At 37.8% G+C, this 22,258-nt stretch overlaps 1 protein-coding gene across 1 annotated transcript in view; it reads left to right on the top strand.

The window, feature by feature from the left end:
* The window catches only part of sipa1l1 (signal-induced proliferation-associated 1 like 1), a 121,369-nt gene that overhangs the window by 33,235 nt on the left and 65,876 nt on the right, over nt 1–22,258 (top strand). The window contains 1 exon segment of the mRNA XM_030128224.1: nt 4,985–5,044. The gene's annotated coding sequence lies outside the window, so the exon portion shown is untranslated.

Raw genomic sequence — 22,258 nt, forward strand, 5'->3', positions numbered from 1 at the left:
CTAATGGATGTCAGCTCTAAGGAGCTGGTGGATAACGGCAGTGGGGAAACAATAGCTTGTCCACATAGTTAGTGTATGTTTCATTGCTGAGGTATGCATGCTCACTTCCACTGCATGTTTTTCCTGTTGCTTCCTGAATACCTCGGCTATGAATGTACAAGTGTTGAATGATGTTTTAAACTTAAATCAAACTTCTATAAATTATATTAATTCACAAAGAGTGCACTAGTTCTGAAAACAAGTCTGATTTTATGATTGAAATGTTTTCTATCTACTGCAAACTGCATATTTTATGAATACAGATGAACCAAATGTAAAATTCTCAGCTCCTACTGATGTTGTAAAAAAAGACTTTGGGTAGTAGCTGATGTTGGTATACTTTTTTTTGCTTATATATAACACAACAGATGGTGGTCAACATGGCTGATATTGTCCAGTAATGACGATCGGCTGATGTATCAGCAAAGAGCCTTCATTTATGAAAATGATGCAGCACAGCCTTCACTAATGATATGAATCTATTTTCTTCCTTTTTTGTTAATAGATCTGAGAATGATGTGTACATACTGTGTGTGAACATACATAAACAACGTATAAATACAATCAATATAGCAATTATATCACATTTTCTACAACTATAGTGATTTTATCACAGTAGTCAACCATTTTATTTTCCCTTGACATTTGTGTAGCAAGATCTTGTGAGAGTTTGTTGCTGAGATAGAGAAGGTCTACAAAGTCCATTTCATCATGATTTGTGTGTTAAAAATGTAACTGTAATATTGAATTTAGGAAGGCATGGGGCCTTTGGTATTTGGGGTCCTTGGTATTTGTGAATCCCTGTTTACTATACAAGTATTATGTAAGAGTATGTCACAAAATACAAAAGCCATCAACATCATCAACAAAAACAAGATCTTTACCAAACTGTGGCTTTGGAGAATTGTTCCACACTTAAAAATCAAATGGTTTGCATAATTATAGTGTTAAAAATTTCTATAAGATGAGGCATGCTTTCATTCTGTTGCCTCTTGAGGTTCATCCATTCATTTATCTTTTGAATGAATTCCTGCTTTATCCTCACTAGGGTCGTGGGGGATGCTGGAGCCTATTCCAGTTACCTATGGGTGAAGGCGGGGTACACCCTGGATGAGTCGCAGTTCATCGCAGGGTTGACGTATAGAGACGAATAATCAATCACTCTTACATTCACACCTATGGGCAGTTTTAGGTTGAGCAATTAACCTATCAGTGCATGTCTTTGGATGGTGGGAGGAAGCCGGAGTACCCAGAGAGAGCCCACACAAACATGGGGAGAACATGCAAACCCAGGAACATCTTGCTGTGAGGCAATAGTACTATCCACTACACCACCATGTCGCCCCATCTCTTGAGGTTGTATCTGTTAAGTAGTCCAGTAAAAAGTATGATCATCAACAGATCTAAGGCATGGGTGCAACACTAACCCACACTTATTATATCTGCATATCTTAGATTTCTGTCTACCAGAAACAAGATGAGTGGACAGTGAACAGCAATGAGATACGATGGTTTATTATTGATGGTTTATGGCTTTCATCAGCTAAGCCACTGTGGAAGCGATAGAGAGTGAGTGTGTGCTGCGTGACTGTTTGCTCTCCTACAGATCAGCATGGAAGGACCATTAGCAAGCCTCATTAGGCTGAATGCCAGTATGCTGAAACAGACTGGTCCAAAGTTCAGGTCAGCAGAGTGTGGCACTAATGGTCTTCTGGAGACACAGTAAAAATGAAGCTGATGCAGATTTACAGGTGTTTGGAAATTAATCTGAATATGTTTAGACATAAGGAATATGTGGAAGAGATTTATTGATATACAGTGAGTATAACAGGTTTTCTAGATAACCTAGAATCCTACGTGTTTTACAGATAAATGTAATGGTTGTGGTTGTGCATTTCATAACTTTATTATTATTATTATTATTATTATTATTATTATTATTATTATTATTATTATTATTATACGATTGGCAGGCTTTACCTTTACATTTGATAAACGATGCACAGTTTTGACAACATCTGAAGACTAGACATTGGGAAAGAACACTAATGATGCATTCAATAAAAACATGAGTAAGTGAAGAAACCATTCATAGCATCACACTGGAAGGAAAAAGAAGTGTTAGATGTGACAGTATCTGTCTGATTGAGGTGTGTAAATGACAGCAAGTCATTGATCATATTCTACTTTCATTCAACTTTTAACCCCCACTACCTGGTTTCCTGGGGGAACTCTGACTCATTACAAGAGGTTGAATAAGGCTCAGAATACAAGTTTTCATAATAATGAACAAAAGTTGTTAGAAGTGTTTTTGTTGAATGAAAGTTTTGTGAAACTCTTGTGACGTAATGACATTGCGAGAAAGTCTTTCAATTCACATTTTCTCTCAGGTTGTTTAGAGACCTGATAGCACTATTAACTGAACAATTGCTGGAAGATACGTGCAAGGGAATGGTATATGTTATTAAAATGTCATATATTCATATTTTCCTTTTTCGTTTTGGTTATATTTTTGGTGGAGGTTGCTTAATTATTTTGCTCCCTGAAGGAGAGGCAAACGGTATTGTTTTTAGTTTGGTTTGTTTGTTAACACTCTAGCAGTAAAACTATTGGTTCAGTTCATACCAAATTTGGTTTATTGATTGTCAGTGACCCAGAATAGATCTCATTACATTTTGGGAAAAAAGGTCAAAGTTTAATTTTTTATGAATTTTTTAAAAATCTTTTTTCCCACCCATTTACTTAGAAAGGGCAGAATTTCAAATGTCTATAAAACATACATTTTGTTTCACTTTACCTCAAACTTGGGACATACAGTCATGGAAACGATTCTTAGACCACCCCTTGTTTTCTTCAGTTTCTTGTTCATTTTAATGCCGGGTACAACTAAAGGTACATTTGTTTGGACAAATATAACGATAACAAAAATAGCTCATAAGAGTTTAATTTCAGAGCTGATATCTTTCCATTTTCCATGGTTTTCTTGATAATAGCCAAAATCACTTAAGTTCTTACATCAATAGCTATGGCATTGTACTGCCAAAAACAGTGCTTTTTAGGCATTCCATGTTTTCTTTTCTGTCTGTTTTATTCACATTATATACACAGGAGTTAGTAGTTGATTGCATAACCATTGTTTTTGATGACTTTTGATGGTCTAATAATTTTTTCTGTGACTGTATACAGAGGCAATTGATATGCTGACATCGGCACACACACAGACATGATGACATCAGCTAGATTGATGACAAAATAAGTTACCATAGATGCGAGGGGCGGGGTTTGTTGTGCCTGGCACCACATGTTTCATTTACATTTAACTACTTTCCCAGGTTTGGTTAGACAAACCTATTGCAGTATTAGTGATGGAAAGTATTATGGTTAAGTTTGTATTAATGAGTACAAATCCCAAATCAAGTCGAATCACTTTTAATGAATTCGTGGGACCAAACAGATGGAACTTCTAACAAGTGTCTCTGCAGTCTGCAGAGTTGGCGGCCGCTGCTTCCTCAGTTCTCCAGGAAATCCAGCCAGCCTCTGTGGAGAGGAAATGAAATTTATGTGTTGGTGTGTGTTAAAAACCTGCCATTGTAGCTGTTAATAAACCCTACAGTGAACTCTTGGTAACCTTTGTCACCAGCTGTACTGGTAAATGTTTCAGGTCAGAACATGTTTTGTAAATTAGTTCTGCACCTTCATCTTTGGTGCCCATACACGGGAACATGACTTGACTATGAATATTACAAATGCAGATCACTTCTGTAGCTACACTAATGGAGGACAATTATTAGCCTGGAACTGTGGCTTGTGTTTCATTATAGTCATGACCGTTTTTATATTATTGTTTGTGTGTTACTAATGGTTCTTGAACTGGGATTGTCCTTGTTTCGTCATGTGCGCCTCGTTTAAGTCAGCAATGATCTTTTCCCCCCACATACTTTTGGAGTTTCTGGATGTTAACAAGCTGAAAGGTTTTCTGTCCTTGTTTCAAAGGGAATAAAATATAATCACCCTTCAACTTATGCAAACATATTCCTGTGTCACAGTTCAGGATTTGCACATCATTCCTTTCAGAGTTTGCTTTTTAGACAAAGGTATGAAGTAATTCTGAGCCCCTAAAAGAGGAAATATCATGGGAATCAAAAACAAATTCAGATCCTCTGGTAATGTTGGATTAGTAAATATTAGGATGAAGTCTTGATACAGTACCTGTTGGCACTAGTAAAAGTAGAAGGGTCTCACATTATGGCTTATTGTCCATGTTTGACCATTAAAGCTTCAGTGGGGGAATATTTTTTGTCACGTATGCCATAGTAATAGCCATTCAACATTATTATATTATATTTATTAGAAGTGGTGAGAGATTACCATACCTCCTCTTGACTCTTCAGAAAATCTCACTTTTGAAGGAAGATTTGGTCCAATTGGAGGTCTTTTCAGAAAGCGTGGAGGTATAAAACAGGTGTAGAATCCGTCAGGCGCGTGGTTGGAAACCAATCAGGCAGGCGACAGGTGGGCAGTCGTGACATCCAAATATTTCTACTGCACAGACTCTGGCTCCTGATTTGTGTCACAAAGCGCGATTGCAGCTCCTGTAACTGCAGGATTTTGGCTTCATTTTTACACAGCAGAAGGAAACGGCATTACTGCGTCCATCTTTATATACAGCGCACTCATCAAAGCAACACGGCATCCCCCCATTACCCATGATATTTTGGCACTGATTTTCTACAGCTGCTTGAAATAGAGCCACGTCGTCTATTTTGATACTCAATCACGGAGTTTTTTTTTTTTTTTTTTTTTTATCTGATGTCTTCCAAAGTTTGATGTGTCACAAAAGTTTAGTCTTAATCTTTTTTTCTTTTGGCTGCAAGGGTGAACACATTTGATTTACTTTATTATGTTTATCATTCTGTCAGTGAAAAAGTGTCTGTTTCTCTTTCAGGTTTTCCAAAAAGTCCGTCAGCTGGAGTTCACTGGCCTTGACAAGATAGCAGAGTTATTGGTGGGTATCCACATTTTTTTTTTTTATAGTTGCATTTGAGTCTGCTGTGCTTGTGTGCCTGTATTTCTGAGGCAGCAGTGGCACAGCTGTTGTTAAATTTGCTGCTGTTGTATTATGCTTATTCTTTCCTGAATGTCTTGTGAAGGTCCTGTACTGAACAACCTTGCACTGTGATAATTCAGTGCCCATTTGTGGTTGATACTTTTTTAAAATCTCCTTTTCTCATAAATATTTTATTGCTGTTTGTTTTCCTTTAAACGGGTCATATTTTGCTAAACCCACTTTTATTAGTCTTTGGTACATTTATTTGTGTATTTGGACCCGAATAGTTCATAAAGTTTGAATTTGAACCCTCCAGGTGCTGCAAAGCTATCTTTACATTCATTTTGGACAAAAATCGAGTGGATTTCTGCAACCTGTTTTAATTCCTGCTTAAATTGTTACATCTATAACTAGTTACGTCATGACATTTGCACATATAAGGTCAAGACTTCCGACAGACATTTCTCCGAGTACGACATAATTGTTTATCAGCAACAGTGGTTGTCATCCATACTGAAAATATGTCCAAACAGAATGTTTAGTTGTTGGCTGTATTAATGAACACAAGTGGCTGAACGGGACAGAGCGCACAGCCAACAACCTGGAGGGGGTGGGGCATGAAGTGGCTCATTTGCATTTAAAGGGCCAGTGCTCAAAACGACCTTTCTGGTGTCATTACTCAGAAATAGGGTTGAAGATGGACCTGTGGAGTTGAATTAATGAAGAATTCAGACCCAAACATAGCATTTACAGTTTATGTAGACTACAGGGAAATGTTTTAAAATGCAGAATTCCATTTAAAAAAGCAAAATATCATTCCTTTAAATTTTATTTTCAAACCACCTGACATCCAGTTTTTAATACTAGAGTTAAAGGTGGGGTAGGAGATCGTGGAAACACGGTTCGAGCAAGCTACATTTTGAAAAGACACAATTCAAAAGTCCAAACCCCTTTCTTCAGACTTCCCTCCGAAGCCATGCCTCCACAGTACTGGAACGCGCAGTGTTTGTTCCTGAGGGTTCACGAGCACTGTGCAACATCAATCCCCCCCTCAATCCTAAAATAACTAATATAGCTAGCCAAGCTGTGACTCTGGCTTCTTTCCTGTACAAGTGCTTCAAGCCTCAAAACATGTGATTTGTGCATGAAGAGGGGTTTGCGCAGAAGGGGGATGTGTGGACGGACAAATGGCAGTTGAGTTTGATAGACATATCACCATTCAATCATTTCAATGGGCCGGTTAAAATGATTGGAAGGTGTTTTTTCAGTCCTGTCCATTCCACAAGTGACTAAATTTTTTAATTTTTGTGTGAGAGCATTTAATTAATTGGTTGCAGTCGGGGTGTGAAGGGGATTTTAAGCAATATATTAAAAAATGCTCCAGGAAAACATCTCCGACCCTATCAGAGACCTCTGCTATAAATCAAAAAACCATCATGTATTCTGATAAGAAAGCTTTTGCTGCATTCTTTGGATTTTTTTTTAGGGAGGATTTACTCCATATTACATCTACTGGGACTGTTTTTTGTCCTTTGTCCATGCACAAATTAATAATTCTGTCCCAGCTCCAAAGACTTGATGCACATTACTGACATGGTGATATTATGCATGCCATGAAACTTTGGGAATAATCTAGATTCTAAAAATGAGAACTAATCTGCTTTCAGATAAAAAGTGGTGTGTAGGCGGCCCTTATCTAGCTTGAAACAGCATGTTTTGTTCCAGTAAATGCTGTGCTTCTCTCTCTCTCTCTCTCTCGCTCTCTTTCTCTCTTTATTTCTTTCCCTTTCTCGCTTCTTTTTTTCTTTCTCCCTCTCACCACCTCCTCCAGCCAGCAATGCTGCTCTCTTCCCTCCCACACATGCACATAGACATACAGTTACAGACACTACTATATTCACAAGAATGAGATAAAAAGAGGGGGGAGATGGTCGGAATGATAGATGGCGGGGGGGAGAGCGAGGAAAGAAGCACAAGGGAAGAGAGACACTGATGGTAATAGAAAGTCTATGAAATTAGTATAATGACATGGAGAGAGAGAGAGAGATGTGCTCAAGATGCTCTATTTTAAACCACCAACGTCTATAAATAACTCCGGCGGCCACAATAAGTGCTAAATCTAGGTATGTCTTTTAGATCGTGGGCTTTTGAGATGGGGTTATACGAGGTACTGTTACCTACAGCACGCCCACGGTTTGAAGCAGCAGGCAGGAAGGTAGCTTCGCAATGTACCGCTGTAGATGGGGCCAGCAGCAAAATCAATATCAGGTTAAGTGTATGCTATATTTAGAGTATTTTCACTGCTTTAACCCATAAAGATCCAGTGCTACTTTTGTGGCATTTCCTAAATGAATTTTTCTCTGTTTCTATCTTTTCTAACTGATTTATCACAACATTTTTTTTAGAATATTATCCTCTGTATTTTGCATTTTTTGGTGTAAATCATGTATTTTCCTATATTTAATTCACAGATCATGTAGATGTTCATGAAAACTCAGAGTAAATTCAAAGGTAATTATATCAAAACAGAGAAAAATGAAGAAAAAGTTACTTTTTTCAGCAAAGATATTGCTAACTGAATGTAAAAACAAGCATGTCCATCCATTGTTATTCATCCAACTCCATGGGTTTTACTGGTGAATGGATGTAGTAGAAGATGACAGTGTTTCCACATTCACTACAGAGCCTCTCAACATCCAAATGGGTCATATCTGATGACCATGAAAAGATGACAAACTGCATTTTACACCAATTATTTACATGTATTGATAGGATTAGTGGATCAACAGGTATTAAACAGTTTATATCTGTAGATGGTTTGTGCCACCGGTGGGTGTTTGGGTCTTTATGGGTTAAATTGCTGTAATGCAGGGCTCTCTGGTGGGAAATGGGCTGTCTGGCTCCTTTGACTTTGCAGAACATGACAGGTGGTCTGTTCTTAGTTAATATTGAAACACCAAATTCACACACGAACAAATGAAGTGATCCAAGACAGTGGTAGGAAAGCTACTACTGTGTTCTACAAGGTAAAATGAATTGTATAGTATAAAAGGATACGACTACTTAACCACTGTAATTCCCCGTCTGTTAGGGCTGTCTGTCTTCTCTTGTTTTTATGTGGCTTGCACATGTTTTATTGCCGCTACATTACTTAGATTCCATCCCGCTCATACATTAACTATAAAATAAACACCCTCTACGTCATATAACCTTAGCTTTCAGAAATGTGAACTAGCATTCCACTCATCCATATCAGATGGTTAAGTGACGCTCATGGAACTATACAAAATGAAACTATCAATTGTCCATGTGCTACTGGCTTCATTTAGTATCAGTGGGACATTGGTTTTCTTGGATGCAGTGGATAGCGGCTTTAATAAGTTCAACACTGATTACATAAGGTTACATGTAAATGAAAGCACATACAAAGGCTACATGTTCATTCTCTCATTCAACAGACTGTTCAGTCCACAGACACCTAATACATTAAAAAGAGAACCCCCTTCCTGTTAGGGTTGCATAATATTGGAAACAACTGACATTGCAATTTTTTTTAAAACCTGAAATATATATTGTGATATGAAAAAATGCTCAGGAGGATACAATAGCTGTGTGGTGCCGACGTAAATGGTCAGACTAATTAGTTGCGTTTCCTCTCGTTGTGGCAACAGGTGCAACGCACTGTCTACACTGAACACGTTTCAATATCATCTCTCTTGTAGCCAAAATAATTCCAGATAACTGACGTTGCTTTTCTTTTTGGCACAGAGTCTTCATTTACAGTGATTTTCTCTTGTTCGTTACTCATTTTTCAGTGTTGTTACCAGTGACTCACTCCAAACCGATTAAGAACGATTGTGACTGGTGGATCGCTGCGTGCATTGTGTGTCAGGTACCCTTGAAATTAGATGACAACATGTTGAGTTCATTTGCCTCCTACATTGTACGACCTGTGATGTGAGTATTGCACACACGTACATCGCGATGACGATGCTCAAACGATATACTGCGCAGCTCTACTTCCCGTTGTATATTTTGCCCTACTTTTGCATTTTTTGTTCTGCCCCCTGTAAACACTGGAGTGTCAGTGGCTGTACGACAGGCGTAGATGTGGATTGCATTCAACCAGCCTGCACTTTTTGCTTTTATAAAAGGTTTTCTTAATGCTACCTTTTCCAGCTGTGTTTCTCTTGGTGAAGGTGGAAGCAGGGATGGATACACGGAGTGATAGATGGGTGAAAGGAAGAAGAAGCTGAGGGAGATAGTTGACTTGATGGAATGACTACTCACTTACATCCAGTATCCATCTCTCCTCTTTCCCACTTTCAGTCTCAGTATCTCATCTCCTCCCACATGCTCTCACATTGAGTGAGGAATCAATCCTTCTCACTTCCATTATCTCTCCCTATCTATCTCTATCGTGCTCTCTGCCACTTCATCCTTGCTATTCTGCACCAATCGAATACTCTCGCTGTGGGCACAAATGAGCGTGTGTCTCTCCAGTCCCTCAGCAATCATACCACGTCCTCATTAGGTCTATTCTAGTGACCCGCCTTATCCTGCTTCATCCCTTTTCCTCTATAATTGGCCAAACACCTCTGCCTACCTGTCAGCAGGGGCTCCGGTACAAATGCCGCAATTTATCCTTTACAGCCTTGGGTCTATTAGCGGTAGTGTAGGTTTTGCAGTGGCCACTGTCCAGTGTTGGGTTCAGTAAATGGGTGTATTCTGGTGAGTCAGATCTTATTCCAACAACCACCTTAGTCACCTTTTACATAATAGTTGCAGCATAAACACAGAGTCTGCTTTAGAAATGGATATGCGCTTTTATTCTTTCAAAGGTTGTAGTTGAAGTAAGTGATTTTAGACAGATTATTTCCACACTTCCACAGTTATCTTCTTCTCAGTACAGACTGGTCTTATAAAAATTGAGTCAACAGGATACAGTAATTTACTACAGGAGTGTGACCCTCAAAGCCGTTTTATTCCAAGCATGTGTTTTCATCCAAAACTGTGCACACCTATTGGTTTTTATGAAGCCCTGCAGAAAATGCGGTGAAAAAATATAGTTGACCTTGAGTTCATCAGATTTCACAGGTTTTGTTGTAAATATATTTTACCAATGACATTTTTTTTTTCTCCAAATCAAGACGCTAACCTTTTAAGTATATAAATATACTATGAATATGCAGTAAAGGCTAATGATATATGCATATTTATTGTCTCCATGGGTTTCATACCCTGTAACACCAGCACAGATAATTTCTTCCTCCATTGTGACTTTAAACCCCATCTATATGTGGATGAAAATGCCCAAACATAGAGAGAAAAACAAAAAACAAAAAACTGTTTCCAAAACAACCACGCTAATGTGGATGGGGCATTAGTTGGCAAGTTTGATTCCTAATAAACCCATCCTACAGCAGTTTATCCACAACAGTAAGAGTGCAGTGTTTACAGCATCATTAGGTGACACAAAAATATTCTCATTACATAAGCACTATTAAAGCAATGTCATAGTAAGATTAAACTAATTGTTGCAGCTTGTGTTTGACTTTTCTGTTCTGCTCAGGTAGTTCACCCCTGACCTGTTTTTTTTTTTTTTTTAATGCAGATAATTTGGATGCTTGCTTTTTTAATCCTCCATATTTTCACATCGCTCTGGTGAGAAAGCGTTAAATACTTTTCATTTTAGTCTCTGAAAATTTCACTTCAGTATATATTTCCTTGCAAGTAAAGGTGATCTTCAATTTTTTTCTTTAAAAAATGTAAAGAAAATGTCTTCTCTTTTTTCACAGTGACAAGGTTAATGTAAGGTCAGAGTTTAGCCTCAACTCTAGAGCAATTATCATGAATTTATTCACAATAAAACTGTCATTTTATACAGCAAAGAAATTATTATAACTGCCAGCAATAAAGAAATGAAGCAGACATAATTAAAGAGCTGGTATTATCAAAGCAATTGTAAGGAATATTTCTGAACTTAATTTTCTCTCTAATGAAGTTTCTCTGAATAACAGCAGTGTTTTTGGTTAATAGTGGCAGCTGCAGGTAGTCATAATGGAAAGAGAGTGTGTCATGAAATCCGCAGATTTCTGTTAACACACCCTCACACATTAGCAGATACTTTGGCATTCATTAAGCATCTCCAGAACCCAAGTGTAAGTGTTTTTTTCCCCTTGAAAATCATTCAGACTTCAGTCCCGAGTGTGACATGTCACTTCCTCAGGGGAAGCAGGAAGTGGCTGAGATGTGTTTCCTGTTGGAACATGAGACCGCCTTCTCGGCTGCGACAGACTGACACAGCCCCAAGTGTAAACCAGTGGGAAGGAAAAAGTGTTTCCTTAGTAAATAATCACTGCACTCAACCGATACCTGCATGAGATCTTTACTTCATTGACCTACAATCGTGGAAAAAATTATTAGACCACCCCTTGTTTTCTTCAGTTTCTTGTTCATTTTAATGCCTGGTACAACTAAAAGTACATTTGTTTGGACAAATATAATGATAACAACAAAAATAGCTCATAAGAGTTTAATTTCAGAGCTGATATCTAGCCATTTTCCATGGTTTTCTGGATAATAACCAAAATCACGTAATTTCTTACATCAATATCTATGGCATTGTACTGCCAAAAACAGTGCTTTTAGGCATTGCATGTTTTCTTTTCTGTCTGTTTTAGTCACATGATACACACAGAAGTTAATAGTTGATTGCATAACCATTGTTTTTGATGACCTTTGATGGTCTAATCATTTTTTCCGCGACTGTATATATAACATGCAAACAGTTGATTTAACCCAGAGGAGTATTGTAAAAAAAAACACAGATTCCGAACATTTACTTCCCAACATGACAATTAAAAAACCATGTAAGAGGAGCACAAGCATCATGGGTCACCAGTGGATCTGAGGGTGTGTGTACTGTAGGACACTGCATCAGTCTGCTACAGTATTGTTATCACAATTTCATGAGTACTTTTTCAGTTTCAGAAATCATCTGCATTGCAGCTGAAAGTAAGGCAGCACTGCAATAAATTCACATGTGGTGTCTTGGCTTTTAAAATCCAACATATATTTAAATCAGGGATGTCAAACTCATTTTAGTTCAGGGGCCTCATTCAGCCCAGTATGAGCTCAAATGGGCCAGACCAATAGAATAATAACAGTGAGAAAAAGTAAAATTACATGATGAAAATGTTTACATCGACAAAAAATCTGAATAACATAAACAACCTGAAATGTCTTAAGAAACATAAGTGGAATTTTAACAATATCAAGCCTCAGTTTATCTTTTACACATGTACATTACAACTTACAGATCACAGTGGATCTATGAATACACAAAACATTTAGTAGCTGTAAAATATTGTTAAAATTGCACTTCTCTTAAGACATTTCAGGTTGTTCATGTTTGTTCAAGATATTCACATATTTGTAAACATTTTCATGTAATTTACCTTTTTTTTTTTTTTTTACACAAAAACAAAGAGAAAATGTGTGGTGGTTATTATTTATAGGTAATGATGTTATTATTTTACTGGTACGACCCACTTGAGATCATATTGGTCTGAATGTGGCCCCTGAACTAAAAGGATTTTGACACCATTGATTGTTAATGACGTCAGTGTGATTTTTGCATTTCACAAATTCACCCCCTGGGCCGGATCAGACCCTTCAGCGGTCTGATTTTGGCCTGCAGGCTGTATGTTTGACACCTGTGGTTTAAATGAAACAACATAGAATAATGTGACATCGTCAGATTAGCTTAATAGTTTGACTGATGTCCAGAACTTGTTTATACATACACTGGGATGTCTCAGGCATGCTCAGTTGCATCTGTGGCTAAATGCAGTCTGAACATGCTGTAAGTCGGAATTCATGACTTAAACGCTGCATTGAAACGCTAAGTCATACAGGTTAAAGTGAATCAACTGAATACGTTTGGTGGTGATAGACAAGAGTCAGATAAACAGACTGGGACCTGCTAGCCTAGCCACAGTAATACTAATTACCCACAATGCAAAGCAGTGAAGCCTTAACACTATGAGTGAAGATGACGCTCCAATCTTAACAGAGGTAGGTTTTGTGGGACAGGTTAATTCACTTTAGTGATACTTAAAGCTAGTATGACAAAATAAGCTATCATGATTATCTCCATCCTCTATGATTTAAAAAAAAAAAGTTTGAATATTAAAATTAAAAATCTGATAAATACATGTGCAGAGGGGTCTACATTTATTTTGAAGTTGTGTCCATTTCTGTAATTTTTTCAGGAGTATTTGCTCATAGTTGCCTATATTCTTGTGCTTTTTTTCATTGAAATGTGGCTGCAGTAAGTCATTATTTTCAGTGTCAATGTGATTATTATATAACTTCAATTCAGTGACTATTAGTAGGTCAATAAAATGTCAGGAAATAATTTCCTAAAGCCCAGCACTATGTCTTCAAATGTGTTGTTTTGTCACAACCCAAAGATTTTCAGTTTACGCTCACAGAAGATTCTATTTTAAGAAGATGGAATCTGAGAATTTTTACCTTTTTCTTCTTAAAATAATACTCAAGCAGTGATCAAATCATTAACATGATAAAATAGCAGTTGAATAATTTAGTAGTCAACATGTAAATAAATTGTTGCACCTGTATATTGAAAACATTAAATTCTAACTGGTTGCATTTCAATAAATTAATATTTGTTAGTAATGTATAAATATGCTTCAGAATGCAACAGTTTGGAGATCAAAATATATACATTTTCCATTCTTTATTAAAACTTATTATAATTTTTCCTTTGAGAGCATTTACACAGGATTGTGCAGACTGACTTTAGCTTCAGTGCAATCCTCCAAAATGAAAACACATCACAGAAGCCTTTGTTTTTCTGTAGTGTAAAATATCTCTTTGGCTCAGTTCAAAGTCATCCTTCTTTACTTATCCCTGTGTCATTTCTGTCTGGCTGCCCATGTGTCTGCCTTTCTATCCATCTATCCTCTTCCTCCTTCCACAGGAACGACACATGTACTCGTACACTGGTGTGTGAGCTGCTCTTGTTTCTCAGTCACTCACTCTCCTTACTGCAGTGCTGCTTCAGCTCTCTGTTGCCCACGCAGAGAGGCGCCATTTTGGAAATCTGCAGCTTTTCTCTGATGGCTGTCATCCACAGCTTTCTGTCTGCAGTGAAAGAAGTCACCTGCACACTTAATGGCAAATGATAACAACACATCTTCATTTATCCAACAGGCTCGCTTTGTATGAATCACAATAAATGTTGTGTTGTCAATCAAAAGCGAACCTTGCATTACTGAGTTGAGATAGTGAGCTCATGTTGAAATGGACAACATATAATTATCTGCATTTCTGTTTCAGTCCTTTCCTCTCTCTGTACTCAGTCATCTCCATTTCTGTGTGATAGTATTCGCGATGCATTCAAATGTCTGTCAGGAATCAACATCATTTTCCTACTATTTATATTATTGCTCTCTCCATAAAGCTTTGTTGATATATACGTATCGCCTTTCAAAGTTTTGCTCTTTACCAGTGTTTCATCTACTTTTATGCTTTAAGAGGATGTACTTTGGTTCGCTCATTGCTCGTTTCTCTCGGTTATGTTTGTTTCTCTCATGCTTTCATGTGCTTGCCTTTTAATTCAATTTCCTCTTTTTCCATGCATATCTCTCCTCCATCCTGTTCCTCAACGCCCTCTGTTCACTCTTTCTTTATCTCTCTACAGTACATCAGCCCCCAGCCACCATGTTAATTACACCACAGTTCTTTTCTCTATTATTCACCACTCTGCTATTTCTGTCACCCTCACTGCCACGTCTGCTTTTGCTGCGTTGCCAGCATTTTGCTGGGGTCTGCAGTGCCTGTTGAAATGAGGGGAGGCGTGCACTGGTGCCCAGTTCAACAACAAATGGCTGTTTAGCATCATCTGATTGGCACAGATTAGAGGGCTATTGGTGGTGCTGCGGAGGTGGCTCTTACAGAGAACCAGGCGACTTTAATACTACTCTGAGAGAGCAGCTGACTGAACCATTTGCCTGCAATGTGATTATTTTAATGACATTTTGTTCTATTAAATATAATTGAGTGCATGAAGACGGGAAGTATGGGTAAGCGAGAGTACTCATCTGAAGTTTCACTGGGCTAATGGCTTTATTTTTTTTATCAATAACTCGTTGCTTTTCTCTGGGCGACATAGAACCGAGAATAGGTCTGTTTAGGAAGACTTCATCTAGTTGATTTGTGTGCAAGTTCTTTCTGACAAGTTTGTCATTTGAAATGGAGGCACAGATCAGCATAACAGCTAAAATGTTAAGAGAACTGCTGTTGAAATGCTGTCAGAAGAGGAGGACGGTGCCTACATCTTTACTGGTGGCAAAATGCACAAGAAACAAGATGGCAGCTTCCGAAACTGTCATATTTTGACTTCATCTTAGTGGCATCATGGAGTCCATTCTTTGTAAGTCTCTTGTCTTGATAGTGTGCTTTATGTGGTAGGAAAAAGGCCGCATCTTGTAACTTTTTTATGTTGATACACATGTTCAGTGCTTTTGTATTGAGCACATATTTATAGTATCAGGTCTACAGTTGCTTTAACTCCCTGTGAGGCAAACAGCATCATTAAAAGTCATGCCTTCAGTTTCTTTACTTCTAAGTGAATTTCTCAGTCTATTTTCTCTGTATTTATTCATTTAGTATCTTATTTGGAAACCAAATAATGTAACACTATTGATTTTGCTGTAAATTTCAGTGCTTGGTGTTCAGTGTGTGTGCCTGGTCTATTTTGTTCATTGCAACCAGAAAACATTTTCTGAATGCTTTGTTAAAGGCTGCAGACACTCACAGAAACACACGACTGATAAACTCATGAAAAAAGAAGTGTAAGAACAACACAGCAACTTCCATGGTAGACCACAGATTTTTATAAAATTAAAACAGGTTAAACATGTCCTTAGAAAATCAGTCAGGGTTCAGTAATGGGTTTTGTCATACTGGCAGTTTCATTTAACCGTTGACAAGTGTCTCACCAATTATAGCTTTTCAAAGTCTAAGATTAACTTATGTAATTCCACGCCAGTCAGAGCAGATATAGCACAGAAAAGAACTACACTCATTCCTGCCATTTTTACCCAAATCAGGCCAGTGATAACTCACACTTGAGTGAAAATCTCAACTTTATTTTAGCATAAAATTTGACAAAACTGATCATTGTGGGTAATACAGTAATTCCCCAAACGTAGAGTTGGGGCACAAAATGGGTTGCCAATTGAATAAAAAAATGTAATTACGTAGAAAAAGGAATATTTTATGATAATTGAACTTAGCATACCCTAGTGAGATACAGAGGAAAAGCCTCAGTCAAACAAAACACAACAAGATGTAAGGCAGTAAAAGATCTAACAAGATGAAAATTATGCAGAAGAGTTCAAAAGATCAAAATGACTCACAAATGCACATGAATACAAAAGCAAAATACAAGATGTAATGAGATGTAAAAGGTGCACAAGACAAGATATAATAAGATGGACACAACATATAAAACAAAAACACTGTAACAAGATGAAACTGGTGTTAAAAAAGACTTTGATTGTGTTGACAGCAGAAAATTCAGACTTATTACCTCCACCAGGAGGTATTGTGATCGCTTTGTGTGCGTGCGTGCGTGTTTGTTTGTTTGTTAGCACGATAACTCTAAAAGTTATGGATGGATTTTCATGAAATTTTCAAGAAATGTTGATACTGGCACAAGGAAGAAATGATTAAATTTTGGTGGTGATGGGGGGGCGGCCACGGGGGCCCACTGAGTAGCCTTGGTGGAGGTCTGCGCGCTCTGAGTGCTTTTCTTGTTTGCTCATGTGGGCATTTATACATATATGGCTTAGTATGTGATGGTATATTTCTGCCTGATTAACATTATTTGTGATGTGTTTGAGATTTGTTAGAAGTGATCCAACACTCCAGCAATGTGCGTTTAGAATAGAATAGAATAGAATAGAATAGAATAGAATAGAATAGAATAGAATAGAATTGCCTTTATTGTCATTTGACAGTACAAAGTACATCAAACAAAACTGAGTTCGTTGATTAGGGACATTGGGACGCTGCTCCTACTAGAGCGCTACCACAAAACCCTTTTCTTCAAAAATTGCAGTGAAGAACAGAAGATAATGCAAAGCACAAATATAAGACATCATACAGTTTTCACACAGTACACGTGGACGCATGCTGGAATTTTTTCATGGGTTTGAAAGGGAACTGGGGGACAGCGTGAACATTAAGGCAGACAGCAGATGTGAAAAAAATGATGGGGGTAGGGAAGGTGCATGTATGTACTGTAATAATTTAGTTCACCCTTGTTTAGAAATTGGAAGAGACAGTGAGAATGTAGACACTATAGCAACTCCTGACGGTAGTTTTGTAAATTTGGGTCCCAATGAGACATAAAATGTATTTTTTTTTTTTCTGTTTGAAGCTGAAAAGTACGGAGCCCGGGAAGGGACATGCAAAAAATAAAAAATTATTGCGTTATAACGCAAAAGTATTGCGTTATAACGCAATAGTTTTTGTGTTATAATGCAATCATATATGCTCTCTCTTGCTTGAGGTCCATACATAACTCGTTGCAGTTCGGGTCCAACCGTACCAGGTCTGACACGCCCCCTTGTCCTGTGTAGTATGACCGTAACTCTTTCATTATTTGACCATCGGGAAAATTCCAACAGTTTCTGAATGAAATTCATATTTGCCCAGCCTCATGGTTGTGGGCAGCTTCGTAGATACAGGTGGATGTGCGCCAAGATTGAATGGTCTACGCATGAGAAAGGAGGATGTATTAAAATCCTTTATCCTGAGCCTAAAATGGTCCACCTGACTCGTTTTCTTATTTTGATTATAAAAAGATCAGAAAATATGCTTTGAGTCGTTTTACCCATTTTTGCAGAACACTTCAAACGTTCAATATAGCAGTCATTTATAATTCACTGCTTGTTTTAATATTGTAATAACAGTTTAAAATGATGAAAAACACAAAGACGGAATTTGGTTTTTTTTTTAGTTTTAGCAGAGAAAAACACTGAAATTACTCATGGATACGAGATTTGAAAGTTAAATATGAACTTTGAAAAGTATAAAAAGTATTTACAACAAAATGTGTGAGTATTTTCCTTTTATTGTGCAAAAACAGGGTAAAAGCGCAAACTCTACAGGTGTTTTCCCCTCACACAGGGCATTTGTCCCTTCTGTGGCTGCAGAGTGCCTTCATGTCCATGGTTCTGTCAGAAACTGTTCTATTAGTTCATAGGTCTCACACATGCAGGCTGTGCTCCTGTGGCAGAGTTTGCACATGGAAAATAGTCTCTTCACTCCAAAAGTCAGTCATCCCGTGGATATGTTGAATGTCTGTGGTATTTGGACTGATCATCATCAGGCTCTGCCTCTGTCCTGCATCTGTGATGTGGAGTGTCTTCAGTATCTGCTCGCATCACCAGAGCCTTGCGCATCACCATGGCTTCTCCCTCTTAATCCTTCAATGTAACTTCCGGTGGACACATGGAAAAACAACACACACGCTCCATCAGTCACTCCTTCAGTCACAAATCCAGCCGTAAATCTCCAGGGTGGTCTTGTAACTCGGGATGACCGTCTTGTCTACATTTTTCAACACTAGATCTAATCCGTTATCCACTCTGTTATACGCTCCGTTGTCTGCTCCCTGAATTCGGTCTGCTGTGTGTGGCTTATTTTGCGGCTTCTAGGATGGGTGCCCGGGAGATTTTCGCATTGATCCCAGAATGTCTGTAAAGCACAGTGTCTCACGTTTCAGAAACCGTTGGAATTTTTCTGATCGGACAAATAATGAAAGAGTTACGGTCATCTGAACTACACATGCATAGAGCACAGGGCAGGGTGGTGTGTCTGACCTAACACAGTCGATCCGGACTGGATCCCAAAGCAAAAATTATTGCATTATAATGCAATACTTTTGCATTTTATTGCAATACTTTTGCGTTATAACGCGAAAACTATTGTGTTATAACGCAATAATTTTTTTTTTTTTTCGCATGTCCCTTCCCGGGCTCCGTAGAAAAGGTTTGAGAGCCACTGGTGTAATATATCTAGCATGGCTGTGGTTTTTTTCGGCAGGTACAAGAATTGTTTGTCATGAAATGTTATCAGTAACTGCTGATTCTCATAAAACTATGGATACCCTGCCAAGGAGGTATCATTTTTATTTGCATTTCAACATCAGAAAGATCTGTTTGGGAAAAACACAGTTGTAACATGTATACTATAAACTTAAACTTAGTGGTACAGCCATCCCAAATGTGATCTGGGGAAACAGGTTTGATCAACCCTGAGAATATCCTTGGTTTGTCCAAGTAAGTGCTGCACAAGTAGACTAAAAGTAAAGTCATACATGCAGACTTAAAGGGCTCATATTTTTGCTAAATCCACTTCTGTTAGTCTTTGGTTCATTTATTTGTGTATTTGGACCTTAACAGTTCATAAAGTTGGAATTTGAACCCTCCAGGTGCTGCAAAGCTATCTTTATATTCACTCTGGCAAAAATCAAGTGGATTTCTACAACTCGTTTCAATTCCTGCTTAATTTGTTATGTTTTATAACTAGTTACGTCATGACATTTACACACTTCCGACGAACATTTCTCCGAGTATGACATAATTGTTTGTCAGCAGCAGTGGTTGTAGTAAAAACTGAAAATATGTCCAAACTTCGAGCCAGTTACCTAAAATGTTCAGTTGTTGGTTGTATTAACGAACACAGGTGGCTGAACTGGACAGAAAGCACAGTCAACAACCTGGAGGGGGTGGGGTGTGAAGTGGCTCATTTGCATTTAAAGGGCCAGCTCTCAAAAGGACCTTTCTGGTGTCGTTACTTAGAAATAGGGTTAAAGATGGACCTGTGGAGTTGAATTAATGAAGAATTCAGACCCAAGTATAACATTTACAGTTTATGTAGACCACAGGGAAATGTTTTAAAATGCATAATTCCATTTAAAAAAAGCAAAATATCACTCCTTTAAGTGAAATGTTTATGGTCAAATATAAAATGAGTTGAACTCAGATTTTATGATGAGTAAGTGTTGATAGTTTCCTCTGTGAGGTCATGTACATTAATTGCATTACTATCATCAACCCACATTTATCAAATAGTCAATCTGCAGGGAAAAATTATCTGTCCATATAATGTATTTACTAACCATCCCCTCCTTTCCAAAACCCTCTGTGCTTGCCATGAATAATAGATCAGTCTGTCATGAGGCCAATTGGCTGTATGGACCTGATTCATTAGAGCTTACACAACCCAGTTACCACTGTCCTGTGTGAATGGTTTTAAGCCAATGTGATGGTGAAGAGCGCAGCAGTTCAGTTCACTCTATGGGTTTTGGTTTTGTGTGAATCAGCAGTACTTCGAAGTGCAGTTTAATAGAGATTAAACTAAGTGAAAGACTCTGCGTAACTTTAGCATTGTCTGCCAAGAACGGTTTTGTGCAGGTGTTAATGTTTTACTAGCAATTTCATGCCAGATTAACAAATATAACCCTGAAACACTGTAAAACCTCTTAACTTTATGAATGCAGTTGTAGAGCGATGAATGCACATTTGTTAGGCCTATAGCTAAAATTATCCTACTACCATGATATAATTGGAAAATGGAAGCAGACTCATTTAAATAGAGATCAGAGGAAAATAATGTAGTGTAATGTTTGTGCTTGTACAATAAAAGACTGTAATGGAAAATTTATTGTACTGTGTGACTAACAATTAAACAATCGTAGCTTTGTCTGTAGGCGTGACTGACCATTGTAGCTTTGTTTCAAGATAGAATATGATGTTCCGGTAAGTTACAGTAATTTTTCTTATCTAGAAAGTTTTGTAACACTTGGGCATTCAGTTGTGGGAACTCTGAAAACCATAAATTTCCAGTCCTTAGATGGCCGTCTGATGACCATAAGTTTCATTTCTCCCTCTTCAGGTGACAGGCAGGGGCTCATCCATGTTTGGACTGAGGTATATATTGTCGTGGAAAAAATTATTAGACCATCAAAAGTCATCAAACACAACGGTTACGCAATCAAGTACTAACTCCTGTGTGTATCATGTGACTAAAACAGACAGAAAAGAAAACATGGAATGCCTAAAAGCACTGTTTTTGTCAGTACATTGCCATAGATATATATGTGAGACCTGAAGTGATTTTGGTTATTAAGAAAACCATGGAAAATGGCTAGATATGAGCTCTTAAATTAAACTCTTATGAACTATTTTTGTTATCATTATTATTTGTCCAAACAAATGTACCTTTAGTTGTACCAGGCATTAAAATGAACAAGAAACTGAAGAAAACAAGGGTGGTCTAATAATTTTTTCCGCGTCTGTAAGCTTACACTGGGGGGTAGCCCAACGAGAGATTCTCTTCACACTGACTTTTGTAATGTTGTATCTCCTCTTGCAAGATCAAATAAACTCACAACGACAGTTCTGACTCTGAAGATTCTTTTATTCTCTTTAATTGTCAGAAATTCCCACGAAAAGACTTGACATGTTGAGTTGGAAAATATGTAATTAATCGCACTTTATAAAGATATTTCTGTGGGATTTTCACATACAGACTGTATACAGTACACTCGCTCATAGAGGACATAGGCGAAGTCGTACTGTAGCTATTTGTGTCGTCACTGAGCACTCCAGACCTGAAACACTAAGTGGCACTTATCCTCAGTCCCTCTCTCCTTCAGAGCCCCCTCATCTTTTTCTTTTCCTTTGTCTGCCATCATCCCTATCACTTCATTTTCCCTTAGAGAGAGCCTTCACCACAGCTGTTAATACTGAGGTATGGACTACTGAGTGTCTGAACACTGTGTTAAAGCTGATGAGATGGAAACTATGATTTCCCATTTGGAATGATTGCAGCTTTCTACCAACATCTAAATACACACTAACAGCTCTGTTTATCCATTTAGGATAGTCAAATGCCAAAGAAATGTAAACAGCCTAAATTGTGGCACTTTCTTGTTTAAAAATGTATTATTGGCTGTAAATTCACCAAATGCATGTTTTTATGTTACTTTCTGCACAGTGGTCCTACTGCATGTTCATTTTGTTTAGTTCCAGGTAGATTATAATGTCTTGGACCAAGATAGTGCAT

This window comes from Sphaeramia orbicularis, chromosome 24 (genome assembly GCF_902148855.1).
Source record: "Sphaeramia orbicularis chromosome 24, fSphaOr1.1, whole genome shotgun sequence".
NCBI lineage: Eukaryota > Metazoa > Chordata > Actinopteri > Kurtiformes > Apogonidae > Sphaeramia > Sphaeramia orbicularis.